This window comes from Mustela nigripes, chromosome 8, assembly GCF_022355385.1.
Source record: "Mustela nigripes isolate SB6536 chromosome 8, MUSNIG.SB6536, whole genome shotgun sequence".
NCBI lineage: Eukaryota > Metazoa > Chordata > Mammalia > Carnivora > Mustelidae > Mustela > Mustela nigripes.
Window position 1 is genome coordinate 82,980,860 of NC_081564.1, and position 20,604 is coordinate 83,001,463.

At 34.2% G+C, this 20,604-nt stretch overlaps 1 protein-coding gene and 1 long non-coding RNA gene across 6 annotated transcripts in view; one reads left to right on the forward strand and one right to left on the reverse strand.

The window, feature by feature from the left end:
- Positions 1-20,604, forward strand: part of CCDC102B (coiled-coil domain containing 102B) — a 192,063-nt gene that overhangs the window by 65,753 nt on the left and 105,706 nt on the right. The gene's annotated exons all lie outside the window — the stretch shown is intronic.
- LOC132023990 (uncharacterized) overlaps positions 16,683-20,604 on the reverse strand; it is an 8,017-nt gene continuing 4,095 nt past the window's right edge. The window contains exon 3 of the long non-coding RNA XR_009406120.1: positions 16,683-18,481. This is a non-coding gene — a long non-coding RNA (uncharacterized LOC132023990). The remainder of the gene's footprint in view (positions 18,482-20,604) is intronic.

Sequence of the window (20,604 nt, forward strand, 5' to 3'; positions counted from 1 at the left end):
TGTTATATATGCATTTCCTGGTTTTGTCTTTTATTTTGCCTTTGTTTCACATGAGTTGCTGAAAAGATTTTAAAACCCTAAAGTGGCTGAAAATTGAAATAAATATGGGTACTTTTAAAAGATTAAAACTACTCTTGTTAAATTAATTAAACAAAGAGGCCATTAGACTGATGTCACTCTAATGCTATGGTGACCTACATAAACCAAAATCTAAGCTGTAAGGTTAAAGAGATTGAAACTAAAGGTCAGCCAATCACAAACAGCCAACTAGGCTTTAAGCTATAATCAATCATTAATTTCCTTACATTGCTTCTGCCTTTTATCTGCAAAAGCCTTTCCCTGGGGCACCTGGGTGGCTCAGTGGGTTATAAAGCCTCTGCCTTTGGCTCAGGTCATGATCCCAGCGTCTTGGGATCAAGTCCTGCAGCAGGCTCTCTGCTCAGCAGGGAGCCTGTTTCCTCCTCTCTCTCTCTCTCTCTCTCTCTCTGTCTGCCTCTCTGCCTACTTGTGATCTCTGTCTGTCAAATAAATAAATAAAATCTTAAAAAAAAAAAAAAAGTCTTTCCCTGAGCTACTATGGGTAAAGAGCTCCAAACCACTTCTAGTTTAGAGCTGTCCCAATTTGAGTCAAGTATTTTTTCAAATTTTTAAAATGTTTAATATGCCCCAGTTTATCTTTTAAACTTGCATAATTACCCCCTGCTCGCTTTTGGTTATGTGAATTGGAGTTTGCATAACAATTTTTCAGTCCAATGTAGTGTGACAGGGAGGTTTGCAAGAGTCTTCATCTTTGAATAGGGGGCTTTATGTAAAGGGATGCTGATTTAAACAACAACAAAAAAACCCAGTAGGGCCAAAAATTTGTAAAGAGATAGTAAGCAATGTTTTTCACTTGGATTTCTTAGCTCTACCTTTGTTTTATCAACTAAGGAAGTCATTTGTAAACCTCAGTGAAGAACTTTCATAAATGGACTGTCATTTGCATCAACACACTCAGCGGGTGGTAAACCCCCATTCACAGTGTCACTATGAATCACACATATGACTTCCATCTGATTAAAATAACATGCAGGGGCGCCTGGGTGACTCAGTCTGTTAAACTTCTGCCTTCTGCTCAGGCCCTGGGATGGAGCCCTGAGTTGGGTTCATTGCTCAGGGGAGTGCATGCTTCTCCCTCTCCCTCTGCTGCTCCCCTTGCTTGTGTTCCCTGTCTCTTTCTCTGCCAAATAGATAAATAAAATATTAAAAAATTAAATAAAAATGCAATAACAAAAAACCCCAAGTATTTGATTCGCAGTTCTAGAATGTCAGAAAAAAAAAAAATTCTCCCAATCTGCCTTAACAAATCTAGAAAATAAAGTCTTTACTGTTAGTTTCGTAGTCTGCATTGCTTTTGAATGCTTCCATGGTATTCTCTGGGTATTGGTAAATTTATTGATTTTTCTCTTCTCTTCTCTTCTTTTTTTTTTTTAATGTCTTAATTTAATTTTAGTTTTTTCAGTGTTCCAAGATTCATTGTTTTGCTTCTTTTCTTTCTTTCTTTCTTTTTTTTTTTTTGAGAGAGGGACTCTATTTTGAAGAATTTTCTTAATTAGGAAGTCTAAATATAAAATCATACAGAACTTCCATGGAAAATATCAAGAAAACAGTTTTCTTACTCGAATTGGTAAGCTTTAAGAAAGTTATTGATTTAGGGCGAGGCACAGGAGTTTTGAAAGGGATAGCAAGGTGATTAAGTGATTGAAAGGTAGAAGGTTTTGTGGAAGGTTGGAACAGGAGAGAGAGCAGGGATGACAGGTGATGATCTTGGTGTTCTGTGAAGCGTGAAGGACAGCAGTCTGCCTCCCATGGGAAGGAGAAAAGCCGAGTTAAAGGAGTGACTGTCTGGAGCTAGAGGAAACAAATACCAGACTGACTTCGGATTTAAAGCACTGGCCACGTTCACTTAAATCGGAAGATGATATCACCAAATGTGGGTATCTTTTGTTACCCGTGTTGGAAATGCAATAGATTTTCCTGCTGACACAGAATGCAGTAGAACTCCCATGAAGTAGAAGCATAAATATACTTAGAGTGTTAGATTTTCATTATTGCATGATCAGTGCTTCATCTTTTATCGTTAAACACTGTTATAAGTCCTGGTTGAGTTTACAGAAAGGAAAATCAGCTTTTCATATCTCTATTAGGAAGTTCCAGTATTTTATTTATTTATTTATTTATTTATTTATAAGATTTATGTATTTATTTAGAGAGAAAGAGAACAAGCATGCCAGCTGGAGGAGGGCAGAGGGAAAGGGAGAGAATCCTCAAACAGACCCTCTGCTGAGCGCAGAGCCCCACGAGGGTCTCAGTCCCACCAGGGTGTCAGCTCATGGGATCAGGACTTGAGCCAAAATCAAGAGTTGGCCACCCAATTGACTGAGCCGAGCCACCCAGGCACTCCCGGAAGTTTCAGTATTTTAATAAGAAAATATATTTGAATCATTTTATTTAGAAAGATTCAAAATCCACATCACATTAATATGTCAAATAGTCTTTGTTCTACTTTATGAAAAGTGTTAAGTTTTTTAAAAATGTATTCTGTGACAAATTTTAAATGTTAACCAAATGATTTATTTCAGAAGATATTTCTCTTTTATATCCTCTGAACTTTATAATCATGTAGAAACTGTGGCTCTGTGTGATCTCTTGATGATGGACGTTATAAAGCAGTAGAAAACAACTGTCTGTGGTGGTTCATTTTAAGTAATAGGAAAGCATTTGAAAAAACATCGTAATGAGTTTGAGTAGCTCCTTTGTATGTTAGGGTTAAATATATGTATAGCATAAATTATATCTGTTACATGTTGAGTATTAATTGAGTAGGTTGATACTTTGAATTAATCAAGAGGAAGAAAAAGAAATCTAGAATTTAGTGAATATTTAAGAATTATCTATTTTTAAAATACAGAACATACATATTTAGTTCAAATTGAAACTTCTGCATTTTTTGTGAAAGAAATATTCTCTCTGAAGAATTAATATAAGAATAGAGCCTTGATACCCAAAGGAAGCTGAGTTATTTTGGTAATCCAGGACTAAAAGCTTGGCTAGAATAAGAAGTGCAATCTCCAGGTATGCAAGAACAGGAAGCCTGGAGAGGCTGGAGTGGAAAGACAAAGGGAGACCAGCAGGTAAGGCTGGTGTCGCTCCGTAAGGATCCTGGATTTAATCCTGAGAAGAACAGGAAAGCAAATTAAGGTTTTTCAGCAAAGATGAAATAATCAGATTAAAAATGCAAAAATATCTCTGCAGTTGGTGAGTGGTGAACAGCATTGGAAGGGAGAACTGCTGGTACTCTTTTCCAGGAACCTGAGTGAGGGGTCTATCTTTGGACTCAGGTGGCTGAGAAGGAGAAAAGTAGCCATAGATTAGAAACTTCCTTGATGGTGAAATGAACAGGGCCTGGTAATTGATTGGAAATAGGGGATGATGAAGAAGGATCAGTAAAGGAAGTTTAAATTTTTGGCTTACACAAACTGAGAGGATAGTGGTGATATTGATTAATGGGAAAAAAATGGAGGAAAGCCGGTTAATCTTCACAAGAGTAAGAAATAGAGGCATTCCCTAAACTCCCTGAAGCAGCAAAATTCATGTTTTCTGTTTCCACGTAAACACAAACACACACAGCAAATAACTCTTTACATTTCCAACAGACCTGAGGATTCCACATGAAGAAAATAAGATTAATTTGTTAAGGCCCAATGGACATACATAAACATAATTGCATGCACATGGATTTTGGCAGTTGTAAGCTCTTTTAATTGAATGGTTCAGTTGGTTTCCTCTAGATTCATTAATTGAGTATCTTCTATCTTCTAGTTCCCTCTAGGTTCATTAATTGAGTATCTTCTATATTCTAGTCACTGTGAACACAAAGATAAAAAGCAAGTTGCAGAAGCTCATAGAAGCTCATAGCCTGATGGTAGAAACGATTATTAAAATTACTATGTGATGTCATAAATCCAGAATAAGATAATTAACTTAGAGCATGGGGCCACAGATAAAAAAGGAGCGAACTGAGCAGGAAACTTAGTTTAGACACATCATTTTTCTCAGTTAGCCATCCTCCCCCCCCACCCCCATTATATGCTCAGATACCACACACAGCCCCACACATGCGTGTGTGTGTGTGCATACACACACACACACACACACACACACACACAAATTACTAAATTGAACTGTATTTGGGTTTTCAAATAGTTTCTACACCAACATCCTTTTATAGGCACAAAATCTGTTCTTTTTAAGACTGTGTAACTCATATATTATAAGTGTAAGCTAAGAGTTGATGACAGGACCAGAGTAGAGTAATAGAACAGCTTTGCTTTTAATGTATGTGAGCCCTTTATATGTGAATTGTACATCCTGTTTGGACAGGAACCAAGGAAACATCAGTTTGAGTTGTTTATTTCAGTGTATCATTTCATGGTTCCCATAGCTTCAGATAATTTGGAAGTGGGTTTGTTTACATTCCTCTATCTTCTTCTTTGTTTTTTCCTTAAGTGCTTTGCTTTCTAAGTTGTATTAATCTCATTTTTTCTCGATTTCATTTTAGCAGATATTTTATTGCCCAAAGGAGGGATAGAAAATAGAATAAACTGTTTAAAGAGCTGATTGTCAGGATTTTATCTGCTATCTTCACCGAAAACTTGGTACTGGTAATAAGAAAAGTGTGAACATTGGTTTTATATTCTATATTTTAGTTTTAGTCATAAATTCATGATATGCAGAAAGGGAATCTTATATAGTAAAAAGAGTCATAACATAATAGTTAACCCTATTGAATGTCAGCACTGTGCCTGGATCTCTACGTAGTACAGCATTGCAATCGCAAAGCAAACTGATGAAGTAGGTCTCATCACTCCATGTTTATTGTTCAGACTTATCTGGAAAAGTTGTCTTCTCCAAGATCTCACACCTGGTGGGAGGTTATATCAACTTCCTTTGCAGGATACCCTCCTTCCAATTTCCTTCTCACCTTTTGGAGTAACAAGAGAAAGTACAGAAGTTTTCTTCAAAAAGCTAATAGCTATTGTAAAATCAGGAATAATGGCTAAAAGCAGCAGTAAATAGTTAAGAGATGTTTGACTAACGTTGAGGTATGGGAAAGAAAATGCTTTTATATTCAAGTTAACTTGTTATAGTAACAAGATGTGCTTACCTGCTCTGTTGTTTTACCTTATGATAGTGTATTTAAGCCAGAACAGTCCCAAAGTAATCAGAATACTTTCTTATTCACTGTTTAGGGGGAAAAAAAAAAACAAACTATCTTCAGTTTTTTTTATTTTTTTTAACTTGTAGGAATATCTGCTGTTTTAAAATGTTACTTTTTTTTAAAATTTCAGATTTTTTATTTTATGAAATGTTTAATTGACTTACGATATTTGAGAGTTCTTCTGAGTTGTGCAGATTACTTTAAAGCATAGTAGAAATTTGAATATTGGTTTGTTTTCTAGATTTTATGCAACAGAACTTAGTGGGAGACTTGAGACTCTGAGGTCAGATCTTTTATGCTGCCAAAGATTGTTAGAAATTTAAAAGTAGATCTGGCTTTTGTAAATATAATGAGAAAGTGGAATTCAACATTTGAATCTAGTCTTCCAAAATATCAAGTTACTTTCTTTTTTCTTTTTTCCATTTTAATTTAAGCATTTGAAGAGCAAAATAATTTTCTTTATTCTTTTTTTATGTGTCCCAAATTTTTGAAAATGGAAATATGTTCAAAGAAGTTAGAAGTGGTTGGGTTTGTCTCCTACCATGCCCACCCCCCACTACAATTTGTTTTAGTCCTCATTATTTTGAGGCAAGCCCAGATAATCTTGTTGGTTATCTATCTAAATTAAACATTTTTATAAATGCAAGAAAGATAATGGTAAATGGAGACATTATCAAGCATATGATCATAGTTTTTGTGTGTGTGGGTGTTTATGGGAAACAGGACAATTGGCTCTTTTGTCATGAAACTTAAGGGCCTTACAAACCATTTGTTTGCTGTGACTCAAGCCTTCATTTCCATTAAGAGGAGAGATATTTGGTAATGAAACTCTGATAACCCAACTTAACTCTTTTAATAAGCTTTGATTTCATGTAACAAAGAAACATCCTGAGAATTTAATCTAGGTGATTGCATAAGTAAAGCATGAATCAAATAGTATATTATGTTAGGTTTCCTTGCATTAAAGAGACATGAGTAGAGAAAGAAAACTTTTTAATTATATTATATGAACAAATTTCATCAAGCTTTTTGTTGAGTTAAGCAGTGAATTAACTGGATTTTTTTTTGTTTTCTGCCCATTCAAAATCCACATAATAAACTATTTCAGTACACCTAATTGGGAATCATTTCATTTAAGCGAGGTATTGTCCTTTCAGGGAATATATTTCCTTTCAAGCAGAGCTGATCTACAGTTTGCTGACAGCTGTGAGCTTCATGAGCTAGTCCTGTCACCGTGTTCTCCCCATCCTGTGACCAAAGACACTGATACGTTTTTCTCTACCGCAAGCAGAGGGATAATTTCCCTTCTTCTGTGCTGTCCCTGTGCGTCCATTAGAGTACACACTACAACATATTGTGATAACACTCCCTGTATCCTGTGTATTCTGACACCTAATCCAAAAGCTTCTTCAGGGCTAGAAATCTGGGTAGATGTAGTATTTGGAAAGACAGCCTGGCAACTGGCTGTTTCCTTATTATCTAAATGATGAGGCTCATCAGTGTTGGCTTCCTGTAAAGTGAGCAGGTTGTGAACATATGCTGCTCAATGGATTTTTAAAAAGGACACACCCATGTAGCCACCACCCAGATCAAATAATAGACCCTTGTTAGCATTCTAGAAGCCTCCCTCAGGCCTTCTCCCAGTCATAGCCTTTCTAACTAAGGGTAAACACTATCAATCTCTGTCATGAAGAGTAGCTTGGCCTCTTCTTGAACTCCAAAAGGTATCATTTTGTACCAGCTCCTTTCACTCATCATTATGTATAGGAGATGTATCACTCTGCAGCGCCAGAGCACCCATTTTTATTGTTCTACAGTTTTCTATCCATGACTATAATGAACTTTCTGTATCTATTTTTAGTTTATGGAAAATGGACAGTTTTAGTTTTGAGCTATTAGGAATAATGCTACTATGAAAATTCTTATGGGTAGTGGCTTTACATTGAATTCCCTTGATAACTGATGATGTAAGAACATTTTATATGTTTAGTGACTGAAGATCATCTTTCATGAAGTATATTTAAACATATCTGGCATGTTATTAAAAAATCATGTTAGATTTTTCTTGAAAATTTCTGATAATTCTTTATACATCCTAGACTTGAATCCGTAGTAGGTATACATATGGCCAAGGGCTTCTCCCATGCAGTTGTTTGCAATTACATTTTGGGAACAGTATCTTCTCATGAACAGAAATTCTTAGTTTATTAATAAAGTTCAGTGTACAAACATTCACCCTAATGCTTGCTATCCTGTTTGCTTTCTACAAGGTAATGAGAGATTTTTCTTAATTAACTTTTTTTTGTCAGTTCTCTAATGGAAGTGAACTTTTTATATGGTGTGATATAGCAATTAGTTCCATATGGATATATGGTTGACTAGCACCCTTTGTTGAAAAAAGGAAAAATAATTTCTCATACTGAACTGTCATAAATCAGGTACCATTGACATGAGGGTCTGTATTTGGACTGTGCTCTCTTGCGTTAGTCTATTTGTCTCTCCTTGTGCCAAAACTTCATTGTTCTAATTATTGTAGCTTTATATTGTTTTCATATCCAGTCATATAATTCCTTTTGTTCTTCTTTAACATTTTCTTGGCATTTTTCACTATTGACATTTACAAAGGAATGTGTAGAATCGACTTGCCAGTTTCCACCAAATCAATTTTCTTGGTTTTTGAGTGGGATTACATTGAATCTGTAGGTCGATTTGGGGAAATGTCATCTTTCAATCTTAAGCTTTCCAATCCATAATCATGACATAGCCCTTCATTTATTTAGATATTATTTAGTTTCTTTCAATAATGTATTGTGGATTATAGAACATATGTTTACCTATCTTCTGTGATATCCCTAGCCATTTTGATATATTTAATGCAATTATAAAATGACATTGTTTTAAAAATTTTATATTTGATATGTATTTGTTTCTAGAACATAGAAATACATGTGATTGTGTATGTTGACTTTATATTGAATAACGTTACTAATTTCACTTACTGGTCCTAACGGTGAATTGATTTGAATTTTTACTACATACTACAAGCATGTTACAGTATAGTTTTATTTCTTCCTTTCTACTCCTGTTTAATTTTCTTTTCACTTACTGTATAATCCTGAGTGATAGTAATAGCACGTACCCCTTTCCTGTTTTCCATTTGGGGGAGAAGCTTTCAATAATATATTTTTAAGGATTATTGCTTTAGGTTTTCTGTGGATAACTATTATCATACGACATATTTTCCTTTTTGTATTTGATTTGCTTGGTTTTTAAATCATAAACTGCTTTGAATTTTATCAAATGCTCTTATTTATTGAAATTCTTCTCCATTTTATTAGCATGGTTTATTAAATAAATTGCAGTAGTTGATAAGCAGACGCTAAACCAAAGTTATGTCCCTGGAATATATTCAACTTCTTTATGATATATTAATCTTTTTAATCACTAGGTTTTTCTTGCTAATGTGTCTATGTATGTTTTTATATTGATGTTAGTGGGAGATATTTGTCATAAAGTTCTTGTCAGGTCTTGGTATGACGGTTGTTTTGACTTCACAAAATTAATGGGGGTGTGTTCACTCATTGTCTTTTATCTAGAAGTGTAAAAAATTAGTATCATTTCTATATATGAAAATATTATCTTTATAAATTCTTTACAAATAATCTTTGCTGGATTCTAGAGACACTTTTCTCTTAAATATCTCTCATTCATTTACTCTTTCATTCAACCACAAATATTTGCTTAATGTTTACTTTAACTCACACACTGACCTGGCCCCTGGGGACGGAATGATGAGTGAAAACAAACATGGTCCTTACTCACACTGAGCTCACAGCTTAGTGGGAAATACAGAGAGCAATCAGATAATTTTAAAACATGGACCAAACTCTGTTAAACATTTCTGAAGAAAGCGTACAAGTTCAGAATTCGCAGTAAGTGGAGGCTTTTGGAGGCTTCCTAAGGAAGCTAACAGTCAGAAATTGATCAGTTAATTCACCTTCTCTTACTGGAACTGACATCTAATTCTTGTGGTTAGAATGCTGCTACTGAGAATAACTGTTGGTCAAGTGTGCTTTATTTTCCATGTTTTGTAGCAGATTTCCCAAAGTAAAGGAGTTTGGTAATCCAGGAGCAAATTCATGTCCTTCACTGTAACTGAATATCTGGCACAAAAACTGCATATTTAAGTCAAGAAAGGAAAACACTGACAATAAATGAGCCTCACTGGGCTCTTAATAGCAATGACTAAAATAAATACTTGCTGCCTTTCTTAAATTCGGTGTAGTCATTTCTCCTACCTTTTTTTTTATCAGTGTTTGTATTTTCTAGGTAGTTGCATTTTATATACTTTTTTCTGTCTTAAATTTCCTAAATATGGTATTTATATGTTATATTAACTGTGATTACACTGGAAATTAGCTAATGCAGTACAAAGGCATGCCAAACAGGCAACAAGATGATATGCGCAATTTGTTGGAAAGGTCTTTTTTATTTTAAGATTTATTTATTTATTTTAAAAAAGAGAACATCAGGGATGGGGAAGAGGGAGAATCCTGAAGCAGACTCCGCACGGAGCACAGAGCCCATCCTGGGGCTCAATCCCAGGACCCTGAGATCATGACCTAGCAGAAATCAAGAATCGGCTGCTTAATTAACTTGAGTCACCCAGCACCCCACAAAGTTTTTGTTTTTGTTTTTGGATATCATATATATTTATTGTAGAAAATGTAGGACATGCAGATGAACTAAAAGGAATTACCCATTTTTCTACCATTTAGAAACCACTTACAGTATTTTGCTAATATTTACCCCAGACCTCTTTTTATGCATAATTTACCTTTCTTTCTTTTGTTTTTATTTTTTTAACTCCCACTTTATTTTAAATTTTTAAAATTTTATTGTGTTATTATGTTATTAAAATTTTATTATGTTATGTTAGTCATCATTAGTTTTTGAGCAAAGTTCTTTATTTAAAAATTATTTCTTAGGGAAAGTATCAATAGTATTTAACTAGTAAGTTAAATTAATTTAAAAAAATTAAAATACCCAGTATGTCATTTTGAATAAAGAGTATAAATATTATGTAATGTAACTTTAAGTAAAAATAAAATAAAATACCTAAAAATAATTTCAGAATTCCCTTAGGTGACAACAGCCAAATAGTTGCAAGATTTGTATTATTCTTTTTGGAACATAAATGAATTTGGAGGTTTTGTTAAATACACTGTCAAGTTTCACTTTAAACTAGTAACTTGTAAAACTGTGAAATCAGAGCCCATTCTAAATGTCACAGGAATTGCTTTGGAAGTTTTCTAACAACAATGGAATTTTGTATTGTTTAAAACAGAAATTTTACAGATGTAAATAGATTAATGTTTAACGTTTCAAACTGATATCTTTGTTTGAAATAAGGAATTTTAAAATATGATTTCTAATTACATTCCTGAAATAGATTTAAGTGAAAGAACAGTAGCCAGGAAAATGAAAATACTAGCATGTGCACATTGTCACTCTAATAGTAGAGAAGAGCCAGACTAAAGTGGTATTATAAATACTTGGAAATCTTTTCTGTTAGACCAGAGACTGTGCAGTTACAATTAATAAAATTTATCTGTAATAATAAAAAGTTAGAACAGTTTTTTCTGAGGAATTTGTCTGTCGTACATAGACCCACTCTCACACATCTACATCTGCACTCAGAATAAGTAGAAAATGGGCATAGAAAGATAAATACAATCAAATATACTATTTGGGTTATGGTGAAAAGTGAAAAGACTCAAATATGTGAAATGCTTAAGAAAATGTTTGATAATTGCTCTCACTGTCTCTGGATTTCACTATAGATACCAAACTCTTCAGTTTATCATCATCTGATTTACAGAAATTATTCTTATATCAAAAATGATAAATATTACAAAATATATTAGTTGTTAAGCACTGAAAATACATGTTATCCTCAAATTGATTTCAATTCATAAAACTAAAAACAGATTTCAATGCCACTTTATGTGTTCAAAATAAGCACTACTAAACTTAAATAAGGTGCTATTTGCATGGACAGCTTTCCTTATACTATTGTAATTTGCATTGAAAAACGGGGAAGAAGTCTAAATAATTTGTAGAGCATTTTCATTTTTCAAAAGCTAAACAATATCTTGATTTTAATTGTAAAATTTCTTTTTAATAAATTTAGCATTTATTAGAATGTCAAAATGTACAAATGAACATGCCCATTTTTATATATAGCTATAGAGAAAAATCCTATTTGTTGAGTTACCTAATTATAGGTAGTTATGTGTTCTTGAGAAACATTTTAGGAAAGTAAATCTGTACACTATTTACTTTTTAAGTTATTAAAGGCATTGTTTCATGTCAGTTTATATTTCCTGATACTATTACCCTTCAAAGGGCCAACTTATACCAGTGAAAACCCAGAATATTTTTCCCTTGTTGGTTTTTTATTTCCCAGATGTCAGCAGAGGCAAAAAATAGATTTTTCTGAAAATTAACATTTTTTTGGTGAAAACTTCAGTCTTTTAGTTATTTTAAAGTAATTTGTAAAGAAACTTTTCTCTGCTGTCAAACCAATATCAGAATTTTAGAGAAATTACTAATAAATGGAAGCTGTCTGTAGACTCTAAAATTGTTTTGGGATTTCAATCAGCTTAAATAAAATAAGCAAAAACAATAAAAGGTAATTATGTTCATTTGTGGCCATCCTCCTGATTACACATCTCGTTTGCTTGGTCTGTGATGCCTTTCTTCCTTTTTGGATTAGTCACATAATGTTCTTCCTATAGACTAATGGCGTGAGTACCTGTCCTTTGTGATAAGCTTCAAAAAGACCAGCCAGTTTTACCTTAGGTCAACACAAGTAAATTAAACAAGATAATGTAATATTTCATACATTTGATTCCCTGAATAGAATGTATCTTTAGTGCCGTGTGCTCTTTACATTTTAAGATCATCTGAAGCTACACCATAAAATTGACTTACTTTAATCCTATGATTGGCAATTTGGATTGAGATTTACTGTTTCTGATTCCCTCATTTTATATCACTTTAGTAAAGTCAGTTAGCCTGACTTTAATTGGTCAGTTTTAACAATTTATTTCTTAAGTATTGACACTTTTGTGTGAGGTTGGAGTAAATTGTGATGGATAGCAATGATAATTGATAATTTGAGGAAGTGCTTTTTTGTAGTCATATGCTGCCTTTCTGTTTTGCTGCACAACAAATTATACCAGCATTTAGTGGTTTAAAACAGTATTTATTGTCTCACAGTTTGTGTGGGTTAGGAATCCAGGTGTGGCTTAGTTAGGTGTCTGAAGGGGATGTAATGAAAGTGTTTACCAGGGCTAGAGTGGTCTTTAGGCTCAACTTGGGGTGGATGTGCTTCCAAGTTTCCTCAGAATAGTGTGGGCAGGATTTAATTTTTTATAAGCTGTTAGTCAGTTTCTTGACTTAGTTCCTGAGCCTCTCTACAGGGCAGCTTATGAAATGGCTCTTGGCTTCATCAGAGTGATCACCAAAAGGGCAGTTGACAGAGTGCTGCCAAGATGGAAGTCACACTCTTTTCATAACCTAACTTCAGAAATGATGCTTTTCATTCTGGCAATGTCATATTCACTAGAAGCCGATCACTAGGGCCAGCCTCAATGAACAGGAGGGAATTACACAAGGTTGTGACTACTAAAAGTTGGGGATAACTGGAGGACATTGTAGAGATGTGCCCACTATACTCTTTTTATAATAATGTAAAAACTTGATATGTACATTGGGAAGAAACATTCTGAACTGTTTTTCTTACCGTTCTATCCAATTTCCTAGGCTTTAGGAATCCTTTGAAGCCATAGAACAAAACATAGTTATGTGGCTTGAAGTCATGGCCCTAATCTTGCTTTTTATTGGCATTTATTTTTTATTAGCAATACTCAAAATGATCACATCATTACTTAGCCACTATCTATAACTGAAATCTCAGGATAAGAGTTAAAATGAAAAAAATTATATGCTATAATGTTCACATTATTTCCACAAGGATGTGGCACATTTTCAAGTGGTGAAAGAAAAGAACTAAAAATCATATATCTGGTGAAATGATTCTTCAGGAAATAAAGGGAAATATAGAGACCAGTTGAAGAGAAACTACCCTTAAAAGAAGTTCTTCAAAAAGAAATAAAATGATAAAAGAAAGAATCTTGGTACACCAGAATACAAGGACAATCAAATGCCACAAATATGATTACATATAATAGAATATTTTATCCTCATAAATTTTATAAATCACATTTGATAATTGAAAGAAGAATCACAGAACTATCTTATATTAGAGAAAGTGATATTTAAGAATGGAGCAGGTACAAGCACCTATAAGGAAGTAAGTTTTCCTCATTTCACTCAAAGTGGTGAAATATTGATTTCAATTGACTCTGATGTCACATTTGTATATTTTAATTCCCCGGGCAACAAGTTTGAAAACTATACAAAGCGATACACTCAAAAACTTTTTAAGTGTATCAGGCAGACGATATCTTTAAAAATGCTCAAGTGATCTGCATGAAAGGAAAAGAAAAAAGTGTGACAAACATGAATGAAGTAAGGGAAACAGAAAACACAGTAATATGGCCAATATAAGCTCTAGCATATCAGTAATTATCTTAAATGTAAATGGCATAATTTCACCAATTAAAAGACAGAGATTAGCAGGGTGGATAAAACAAAAGAACAAACAAAACAAACAAAAACTAGAGAGGTAGAAAACCATAAAGAAACCCTTAACTATAGAGAACAAACTGAGGGTCGCTGGAGAGGAAGCAGGTGGGGGATGGGTTAAATGGGCGATGGCTATTAAGGAGTGTGCTTTTATGAACACCAGGTGTGGTAAGTGAATGATAAATCACTAAATTCTACTCCTGAAACTAATATTATATTGTATTGTTAACCAACTAGAATTTAAATAAAAACTTGAATAATAAATAAAAAAATTTAATAAAAAAATTTTTTTTAATGAGCAAAGTATATGCAATTAACAAGAAACTCATTTCAAACTCAATGACATACAGAAGTTGAAATTTAAAAATAAAAAAAAAATGCACCATGCAAGCATTTTTTAAAAATTATGTTCAGTTAGCTACTGTATAGTACATCATTAGTTTTTGATGTGATGTTCAGTGATTCACTAGTTGTATATAATACCCCGTGCTCATCACAACACATTCCCTCCTTAGTACCCATCACCCTGTTATTCCATCCTCCCCCTGCCCCCAAAACGCTGTTTGTTTCCTGGGATCCATAATCTCTCATGGTTCATCTCTCTCTCTCTGATTTGTTAAAATGAAAGCTAGAGTGTCTATATTAATATCAGAGAAGTTACTTAGAGTGAAACAAAACAAAAACACCACAGATTTACAGACCAAGAGGAACATTTCATGATAAAAAGATCAATCCACAAGGAACACATAATGATCCTAAATGAGTATGCAACAAAGTAATATAATTTTTAATTGCATGAAGCAAAACCTGGTGGAGCTGAATGGTGAAATTATGGCTGGAAACTTTAACAACTCCTCACAGCAACTTATAAGCTAACTAATGAGTCTAGGAAACAAGACCAAAACTCTGTGAAGATAGAGATCTGAGTAATGCAGTCAACCAAAATGATCTAATTGTCACATATAGAACATTCTACCCCCAAACTGTAGAATACATGTGTTTTCAAGTGCCATGGAATCTGTGCCAAGACAAACTGTGTCCTAGGCCAAAACAGCCTTTAATACCGAAACAATGAAAATTATGCAGGGTATGTTCTCTTATCATAATGGAATCAACCAGAAATCAACAATAGTTGTATTTCTAAAGAAGTAAAGAATTAAACAGAACATGTCTAAATAATGCCTGGGTCAATGAAGAATTCTCAAAGGAAATAAAAATTATACATTACTGAATGAAATAAAATTATAGCATATCAAATATTTAGGAGACAACTAGAGGAATGCAAAGAACAAAATCTGTAGCACTAAATTCTTACATTAGAAACAAGGAAAAGCCTGAAAACAGTAAACTCCTACTTAAGAAATTAGGAAAAGAAGACAAAATATACCCAAATAAAGAAGAAGGAAGGATGAGGCACCTTGGGTGGCTCAGTCATTAAGCTTCTGCCTTTGGCTCAGGTCATGATCCCAGGGTCCTGGGATCAAGTCTTGTGTCAGGCTCTCTGCTCATTGGGAAGCCTACTTCTCCCTCTTCCACTGCCCCTGCTGTCTGTCTGTCTGTCTCTCTCTCTCTCACTGTGTCTCTCTCTATTGAATAAATAAATAAAATCTTAAAATTAAAAAAAAAGAAAGAAGGAAATAATAAAGGTAAGAGCAGAGATCAATGAAATTCAAAACTGGAAAACAGTAGAGAAAAATCAGTGAAAACAAAGTTGATGCTTCAAAAAAGAATAGTTAATGAATATCTATTCATTAGATATAGAAAAAGAGAGTAGAAATAAATCACCATTGATGATGTCAGGTTATAATAGAGAAATCACTATAAATCATGCAGCTACTAGGAAAACAGGTGAATATTATGAACATCTTTATGATCATAAATTAGCAGTCTAGGAGAAATGCACCAATTCCTTGAAAAACATAGCTATCAAAATCAACCAAAATGAAACAGTAATTTGTCTTACAAATATTAAATAAATTTAAATTTATAATTAAAACTCTTAAAAAAATGAAATTGGCACACCCATTTGGCTTCACTGAAGGATTCTATCTGTTTTAATCTATTCAGGCTGCTGGAACAAAATGTCACAAAATGGGTAGGTAATAAACAACAGAAACCTATTTCTCATAGTTTTGGAGTCTGGGAAGTCCATGAACAGGGTACCAGTGTGGTCACATTTTGGCAAGGGCCTTCTTCCTGGATCATAGCTTGTACCTTCTCACTGTGTCCTCACATGTGGGAGGGACAGGCACGCTCTCCAGGGCCTCTTAAAAAGTCACTAATCCCATTCATGAGGTTCCATCTTCATCACCAAAGCACTGTGCAAAGACTCCACTTCTTAATACCATCATATCAGGTATTAGACTTTCAACATATGTTATTTGGGCAATGGGAGATTGGGAGGTAGTCACAAACATTCAGACCATAGCACTACTAAGTATTTTAAGTATTAACATACTCTTCCTAAAAATTAAAGACGGCCTATTTCCCAATTTGTTTTCTGAAGCCTGACAAAGACAGTGCTAAAAAAAGAAAACTACAGACGAATACCTTGCACAAACTTGCGTAAAAATCTTCAACAGAATCTTAACATGAGGAATTTAAAATATAAACAACTATACACCATGACAAAGAGGAACTTATTTCAGGTATACAAGGCTGGTTCAACATTTGAGGATAAATCAATATAATTTCACTCAACAAGAGAAATAATAAAAGTCATTTAATCACATGAATTGACATTAAAAAAGCATTGATATATAAAAAAGTACAGTTCAGCACTCATTCATGATAAAAGCTCTCAGCAAGCTAGGAATGGAGAGGAATGCCTCAACTGGCAATAAATCATCTGGGAAAAAAATGCAGTTATCATCATACTTAATATGGAAAGACTATTTTCCCCTAAGATGGGGAACATGACAAGAATGTCTGTTTTCACCATTCTTATTTAACATTAACTTGGAAGTGCCAGCCACTGCCATAATGCAAGAAAAATAAATAATGAGCACTTAGATCAAAAAGGAAATTATACAACTATCCCCATTTATAGATGACATGAACATCTATGACATGAACATAGAAAAATCCCAAGGAATCTTCCAACAAAACTCCTAGAATAAATGAGTTCAGCAAGGTTGCAGGATATAAGACCACCACACACAAAAAATCAATTTTATTTCTGTACACTAAGTACATAGAAAAGAAAAAAAGAAAGAAAAAATCATTATATTCATTCCAAAGAAAATGCAACTTAACCAGACCTGTATAAGCCTTATAAGCTGATAATTGCAAAATGCTGATGGAAGAATTCAAGGAAGAACTAAATAGGGCAAGCATACTGTGTTCATATAAATACACTGTATCTCCCTAAATTGATATATAGGTTATATTCAATTCCTATCGAAACCACAATAATTTTTGTGTATGCACATATATGAGCTTTTTCTTTGTTTTTAATTTAAAAAAAAATTTATAAACATATAATGTATTTTTATCCCCAGTGGTACAGGTCTGTGAATCGCCAGGTTTACACACTTTACAGCACTCACCATAGCACATACTCTCCCCAATGTCCATAACCTCACCCCCCTCTCCCTCCCCTTCTCCCCGCAGCAACCCTCAGTTTGTTTTGTGAGATTAAGAGTCACTTATGGTTTGTCTCCCTCTCGATCCCATCTTGTTTCATTTATTCTTTTCCTACCTCCCAACCCCCCCATGTTGCATCTCCACTTCCTCATATTAGGGAGAGCATATGATAGTTGTCTTTCTCCAATTGACTTATTTCACTAAGCATGATACGCTCTAGTTCCATCCATGTCATCGCAAATGGCAAGATTTCATTTCTTTTGATGGCTTCATAGTATTCCATTGTGTATATGTACCACGTCTTCTTTATCCATTCATCTGTTCATGGACATCTAGGTTCTGTCCAGAGTTTGGCTATTGTAGACATTGCTGCTATAAACAGTTGGGCGCACGTGCCCCTTCGGATCACTACATTTGTATCTTTAGGGTAAATACCCAGTAGTGCAATTGCTGGGTCATAGGGTAGTTCTATTTTCAACTTTTTGAGGAACCTCCATGCTGTTTTCCAGAGTGGTTGCACCAGCTTGCATTCCCACCAACAGTGTAGGAGGGTTCCCCTTTCTCTGCATCCTCGCCAGCATCTGTCATTTTCTGACTGGTTAACTTTAGCCATTCTGACTGGTATGAGGTGGTATCTCATTATGGTTTTGATTTGTATTTCTCTGATGCTGAGTGATGTGGAATACTTCTTCATGTGTCTGTTGGCCATCTGGATGTCTTCTTTGTAGAAATGTCTGTTCATGTCCTCTGCCCATTTCTTGATTGGATTATTTGTTCTTTGGGTGTTGAGTTTGCTAAGTTCTTTATAGATTTTGGACACTAGCCCTTTATCTGATAATGTCGTTTGCAAATATCTTCTCCCATTCTGTCAGTTGTCTTTTGGTTTTGTTAACTGTTTCCTTTGCTGTAGATGAGCTTATTCTAAAATATAGAAAAATGCACAAGCTCTAGAATAGCTAAGGCAATCTTGACAAAGAATAAAATGGGAGGAATGGTCTTACCAGATAGTAAGTTTTACTATATAGAGCAGTAATCAAGATACTGTGATACTTGCAGAAGGGTTGTGATAGCACATAAGTTAATGAAACGGAGTGGACAGTTCAGAAACAGACCTAGTTAAATAGAGTTATGTCATTTTTTACAAAGATATAAAAGAAATTCAGTAAAGGAAACAGAAGGTGTTGGACCTCTATACACAGGAAACAATCATGTCTTAAACCTTATATGGTGATACAAAAAGACACTCAAAATGAGTCATTGACTTAATGATAAAACATTACACTATACAACTTTTGAAATGAAAATGTAGGAGAAAATCTTCAGGATCCAGGTCTAGGTAAGGAATTCTTCGATTGGATCCCAAAGCAAAATCCATAAAGACATAATGATAAATTGGATAGTTTCTAAATTAAAGAAACTGTTGGTATGTGAAAGACTATGTTAAGGGAATGGAAAGAAAAGATACATATTCCTACATTTCTGACAAAAGACTGTGTCTCTGAAAACCAAACAATAAATACAAAAAGTACATTTAGGAAATGGTCAAAGACATGAAAAGTCTTTTCACTGAAGTATACATGGAGTATGTAAACACATGACAAAGGTATTCTTACCTATCAGGAAAATGTAAATTAGAACCACAAGGAGCTGTGTCCTTATCAGAATGTCTGATTTTTTTTTTTTTAAGTGACAACACTAAATGCTGGAGAAGATGAGAAAGTAAAATAGTATTTTTTTTTTTCCTAGAAAACAGGCTGGCAGTTCCATATAAAACTAAATATGCATTTACTATAGAACTTGGCAGTAAAACTCATGGACATTTATTCTAGAGAAGTGAAAACTTATGTTCATGCAAGAACACATATACCAATGTTCATAGTCGTTTTTTTTTTTTTTTTTTTAATAATAGTCACAACCTGAAAACAGCTCAGATGTCCTTCCACAGGTTAGCAGGTTAAACAGACAATGTGGTGGGATTCTCCTCACGATAAAAACAAAAACCAAAAAGTGGACTGTTCATATATGCAACAACTTGGATGATCTCCAGAATGTTATGCTGAGTGAATGAAAGAGCCAGTCCCCAAAGATTACTTGGTGGATTATTCAATTTCTATAACATTTTAGAAAAGAGAAACTTTTAGACTTGGAGACAATCTAATGGTTTCCAGGGACTGGAGACAGGGCGGGGGAACATGAAGATTACGTGTTCTGTCTTGACTGTGGTGCTGGATACATGAAACTATACATATGATAAAATTGTATGGAACAAAATGGACAAACCAAACAAGTCCATGTTAAATTGGGAATATATTATTAAGGTCAGTGAACTTTATTGATTTCAATATCCTGTTTGAGACATTCTGTTATAGTTTTGGAAAATGTTATAATTGGGGGAAACTGGCTGAAGAATACATGGGATATTTTGGTATTCTTTCCTACAACTGCATGTGAATCTGTAATCTCAATAATGAATTCAGCTATAAACAAGAAATTTAGATTCTCACAAGTGTTAGTCTTGCTATTGAAATGAATTAAAGCCTCCCAATGTAATTGTATGGGGGAGGGGGGAGATACCGAGAGATTGAGAAGAAGGGAGAGAGAGATTGAGAATCAGTCAGTCATGATCAGGAAATAAAATGGCTACTATTAATGAAGCAAAAATGAAAGTGTGGTCTACGTAAGTTCTCAGTGGTGAGGTTGAAAATCCACACATGCTGTGAATGTCTGAAATACTGACACATACACACATAACCATACTTATGACACATTGCCTCCACCTCAGTGTCTTAACCAGTACTGGTTTCATGGGAAGTACTCTAGTAGAACGTTCTAATCCCAAAAGAGAATTTAGGAATTAGAGCAGATTTACATTTGGCTTAGCCTCTTTTTTTTTTTTTTTTAAAGATTTTATTTATTTATTTGACAGAGAGAAATCACAAGTAGATGGAGAAACAGGCAGAGAGAGAGAGAGGGAAGCAGGCTCTCTGCCGAGCAGAGAGCCCGATGCGGGACCCGATCCCAGGACCCTGAGATCATGACCTGAG